At 41.8% G+C, this 5,683-nt stretch overlaps 1 non-coding gene across 1 annotated transcript; it reads left to right on the top strand.

The window, feature by feature from the left end:
• Positions 1-4,792: 4,792 nt before the first annotated feature.
• trnag-gcc lies at positions 4,793-4,865 on the top strand. Its single transcript has one exon. It is a non-coding gene; the product is annotated as a tRNA-Gly (tRNA).
• The last annotated feature ends 818 nt before the right edge of the window (positions 4,866-5,683 follow it).

The raw sequence follows: 5,683 nt of genomic DNA, 5'->3' as shown, positions 1-5,683 counted from the left end.
CAGTCTGGAACCATAAAGCCAATAGATGTCATCATACACCGGAGTACCATTTACAGGTGGTAGCAAAACTTACTAACATAAGCACATGATTCATCCGTTCCCCATGGACAGGAGCCTGTATAATTACATCCCCGTCCAATGTGATGAAGATAAGTACCATCCACATATTATGTTTTGGTTAGGCTTAAATTATTTGATAAAACATACGTTTGGGTACACAGACGTTTCTTAATTTTACCTACATTTTTATTCCCTGTCCCGTAAAAGCAAATTGGGAATGGCCGTTGTGATGACAATTTAACGTGATGATATTTTTGCGTTTCCCTTCAGTCTAGTCAATGGAGCAGCACTTGGGCACGCTTGTACGTCCTCTGTTGAAATCCCTATCATATAAGTGGTTGCACTGAGGCAAGTGGTGTTACATCTTATCAGATTTGCTGAGAACTGCTGCCCCCGAAATACAGTTTGATTATGCATCCGTATGATAAGACATTCTGTCACCCTAGCAGGGTACGGTTTAGCCGTCAGAGCTGGGTGTGTTGAGGATATAGGTATTTGCGAACAAACATAATAATTAGTAACGTAATTCCATAGCCAATAAATGAACATATCTGTACCACATATTAGTATGGTATATATGAGGGTGTCCATCTGTCTCGTTCACATTATGAATAAACCTCTTCTGATGTTGCTTGCGTTGTTCTCTGGCTCGGTCCACAGTGAGCTGCAATTCTTGGGTCAACCACCAGGCCAGGAATCCGAGGAGCACGAAACACACTAAGATCACAACACAACCGGCTGCCCTACCAACAGTCCGGCAGCGGCGGCGCTGAGCACGCCGCTCCGGGGTCTGCTGTAGTTCAGTCATGATTGCTAGGATACAGTGTTGTTAACCACCTCACCTAATAGTGCAAGGATCTCCCTGCTTCACTGGCATTGAGACAATCTATTGCTAATTAAATAGACTCCCTTTGTAGCCAGACTTCCCCTTACACTGTGGAGGCCGCCAACACACGCTGTATCTTACAGTGATGTATCCACGTTGATCTCTCCGCTATCTTTACTGCAGTTGGTGTTGTTAACAGCACTCGGTATAGACCTTCCCAACGAGGACTGGACCAGTTCTTCCTCTTAATCACTCTGATGAACACCCAGTCTCCTGGCTAGACTACTGGAAGGCCGTCCTGTGGAAGATCAAAATTATTCGGCAGTAAATGTGTTTAAGTTATCTCTTTCTGTGTTAATGTCTTTTTCATAAAATTTGCTAATGTTTGTTCCTCATCTGCTGTTTTAGTATCCATGTCAAAATTGGTAGACGATATGGTCGTCCATAAAGTATCTCAAATGGTGTTAACCCTGATGGTGTTGGTGTTATTCTCATATACAATTTTACTAGGTCCAACATTCAATCCAGGTTCGTTTTGTCTCTTCTATACATTTCCTTAATCTTATTTTTATTGTGCCCTTTGTCCTTTCCACTAATCCGGCACTGTGTGGATGATAAGCGCAATGAGTTTTGAGATTGACCTGTAGCGCTTCTCCTACGTATTGCACTATTGTATTAACAAAATGCGCTCCATTATCTGAATAGACTGTTTCTGGTATTCCAAATCATGGAATGATGTCTTTGCACAATGCCTTAGCCACTGTAAGTGCATCTGCATGTTTTGTAGGGAACAATTCTACCCATTTTGAGAAGGCATCAATTATGACTAAACAAAATTCCTTCCCTTCATGTTTACTCAGCTGTATATAATCCATATGAATCACTTGAAAGGGATATTGTGGTGTTGGAAATTTACCTCTTTGGGGTCTCAAATTGCCTTGTGAGTTGTGTTTTGCACATGTCATGCATGCTCTACAATGCTGTTTTGCATATGCATCGAACCCATAAAGACAAAAATAGAATGCAATTGCGATATCATACCCCCTGATGAGACATGCGTCACGCCATGGCTCATAATAGCTGCCCATTTAAACATATTTTTTTTTGGCAATATGGGTTTCTTTTGTGGTCATATCCGGAGGGGTGTCATATAGGAGAAAAATAGAAAGAGCTGTTGCCGCCTTTGCGGTTTTGTCAGCAACGTCATTTCCTTTTGAAACACTGTCAGAGCCTTTGGTGTGAGCCGCACATTTGCATATAGCAATTTGGTTAGGCAATTTCACAGCGTACTGAAAGCGTACTGGCTGTCTGTATAAATTGATACAGCCGTACCTTTAAACAGATAGCAAGCTGCAGTTAAAGCAACTAATTCAGCTGCTTGTGCTGAAAATGAGGATGGCAATGAAGCAGAATCCAATACTTCTGAATTTGTGACAACAGCATATCCAGATTGTGTTTGTCCATAAGCGTTTTTAGTGGAAGAACCATCCACATACACAATTGTACTGTTTGGGATGGGTGTGTCCTGGAGGTCTGGACGTGCTTTCGTACAGACCGTAGCTACATCAAGACAATTGTGCGGCTCACCATCCTCAGGTAAGGGTATCAATGTGGATGGATTCAATGTTGTACATCGCTCTACCGTAAGATGTGGTTGTGATAATAGCAAGGACATACACGAAAGATGTCTTGCTGGGGACAAAAGGCTCATGTTTGTCTGCAACAGAAGTGCAGAGACTGCATGTGGAACTTTCAGTGTCAACTGATGGAATAGAACAACATTACTGCTACTTTGAACAGCCATAGAGGCTGCAACAACAGCCTGTACACATGGTGGTAGAGCACTTGCTACTGCATCCAATTTAGATGAGTAGTAGGCAACTGGCCTCAATTTTGAGCCATACACTTGAACCAAAACACTAGTCATGAACTTATTCTTACAATCAACTGTTTGAATGAATGGTTTACTATAATCTGGTAGTGCCAAAACTGTGGATGACACTGTTTGTTTTACTTTTACAAAAGCTTCCTCAGCATCTTTGTTCCATTCCAACACGGTTGACATTGAAATATCATCCTTGTACATCAAATCAGAAAGTGGACTAGTCAATTCTGCATAGCAGGGAATCCATGCCCTGCAGTAATTAGTCAGTCCAAAAAATGACATCATCTGCTTTTTGGTTTGTGGTTTTGGAGCGTGCAAAATTGCTTCCTTCCTGTCAGACAGGATTGTGCGCCCTGTGGCTGATAATTCATGTCCTAAATATTTTACTTTATCCCTACACAACTGAACTTTGTTTTTACTCACTTTGTGGCCATTATCAAATAAGAAACATAATAATGCTACTGTGTCAGTTATGCAGTTTTCTCGTGTGTCAGAGGCAATCAAATGTCATCAACATACACTAATAGTTGGCTATCTGCCGGTGGAACGAAATTAGCTAAACATGCTGACATGACTTGAGAATAAATAGTTGGGCTCTCTGCGTAACCCTGCGGTAATCTGGTGAATGTATATCGTTGTCCTTTAAAGGTAAAAGCAAACCAGAATTGACTATCTGGGTGTACTGGTACGGAAAAAAAAAAAATGCATTACTGATATCTATTACAGAAAAACAACTAGAATTTAATCTCAATGAGCTTAACAGTGTGTGCGGATCTGGTACACATGGAGCTCTTTTTACTACAGCAGCATTTACTGCCTGCAGATCTTGAATCATTCTCCATCCCACTGAGGGCGGAGCCTTTTTTTACAGGAAATATGGGTGTGTTACATGGTGAATCTGGACATGGCACTATTACTCCTGCTGTTAATAAATTCTCTATTACTGGCCTGATTCCTTCAATTGCATCAGGTTTCAATGGATACTGTCTTACACATGGTCTGTATTCTGTTTTTGGTCTTATAACTACAGGTTGTGCATTTTTTTATCAGTCCTACGTCTGAAGGACCTGTTGTCCACAATCCTGATGGTACAGAAGAGAGAAGATCGTCCTCTTCAGGACTCAACTGAAACACTCAGGATTGTGAAGTGGACACATCAATCTGTGTTCCAGCTGTCAGCACCAATGAGACATTAACTGGCACTTTATACAATTTAGTTGATGGACTGAACTCCGTTCGTGGTCCAACTCTGCTCCAATCAGTGGCTGACAAAGCTGTTATGACTGTCAGTCCCAATTCTTGCCATTCTGTCAAATATGGTTTACAAAGTGACACATGTAATGGCATACCTGTGAATCTCAATTTTAAAACATCTTCAGTGGCACCTGTTACTGTTATGACAGCTGTTGAGTTGCCATCATGAATCAAATCGGTCATTGTCAGCTTCACAGGTGAAATATTTTTCAATTTGTTTTCATACACTGGTGTTCCTGGCAATATGCCACTATGGACTCTAAATACACTCTCAAATCTGCATCTAAACTCTATCCATGGTTCTCCTTCTTTCTGAGTTGTCCTGGTAATTTCAGTATAATTTATCTTTGGTCCTAACACTCCTTTTGCACGTGTAATCGTAGCTTCCACTCTTGTTTTCAAGACTAGATCATCATGTGTCAGTGGTACGCCTTGTTGATCTGCAGGATTCCAGTCTCCACGTACCTGACTCCATTTAGGGCCACATGCTTTCATCCACACCTGTTGGACTTCAGGTCCATTAAGGTGGTAAGATGTTCTAATGTTTTCTATATCCTGCATAAATCCCTCAATGTCGACATGTGGCGATGGTATCATGTCGACTGCTGCTTTGATATCATCAGCATTCCATGTCCGATAAACGAGCATGGTTGGTAGCTGTCCTGCTGTTTCTGCACGAGGATTTGGTACTTCTATCATAGGATAGGCACCTCCCTGATCACTATGTTCCACCATGGGAGGGGCTGTAGGCACTTTTGCTTGACTGCGTGTTTGTGGTTCAGTGGTAGAATTCTCGCCTGCCATGCGAGAGGTCCCGGGTTCAACTCCCGGACGAGCCCCCAGTCAATGTTGGGTATTTTCTCCTCCAAACATTTTTAAACCTTTAACAAGACAAACAGAGTCAAGAAACACCAGTGAGACAGAAAGTCAAATATTACGCGCGGAGTGCGGCCAGGCTGTACACCAAGGCTACACTCAAGTCTGGCCTGCTTTTCCGCTCTTTTTATTAAGAGACGCTCTCATCACATAAACAAGAAACTTGTCCTAAGGGTGGGGGTAATGACGCAAGACAAGTTTCTTCCCATAACATAAACGCATACGTCAAGTGCAGCTGTAAGGAAGAACACTTCAGGTCAGCACATCTCGTTCGTCTGTTGCAGTTATCAGCTGTTTTGCATCTGCCTGGAACACTAAGCATCACAATCAGTCAAAATTCAACCTTCAGTTCTTTTACTCCCAGTCGTTAGCGGCTACGAAAACAAAGTTATGTTATAACAATAAGTACATCCAGTCCTTCATTCCCAGTTCAGATTGACCCCAGAGTGCTAAAACAAAATTGAATTCTCAGGATTGCATTAAGACAGGTGCAAATCAGCACATCTCCGTTCTCATGAGAAAGAAGACAAAGCTAAAACAAGGTTGAATAACACGTACGTTCTCAGGGTGAAGTGCAAAACAGCACAACACCGTTCTCATGAGAAAGAAGACAAAGCTACAAATGTTTAACAGTGATAACATATATATATATATATATATATATATATATATATATATATATATAAAATCCTTAACAGGGGGGGAAACAAAAAGATACCCCAAACCCCCCCCCTCCCCTCCCGGGTGCAGAGGCTACCTGGGAAACGCCCAGCACAACCCAA

The sequence above is a fragment of the Thalassophryne amazonica genome, chromosome 6, assembly GCF_902500255.1.
Source record: "Thalassophryne amazonica chromosome 6, fThaAma1.1, whole genome shotgun sequence".
Lineage (NCBI taxonomy): Eukaryota > Metazoa > Chordata > Actinopteri > Batrachoidiformes > Batrachoididae > Thalassophryne > Thalassophryne amazonica.
The sequence above is the reverse complement of the archived record's forward strand: the minus strand, read 5'-3'. Positions and strand labels throughout refer to the sequence as shown.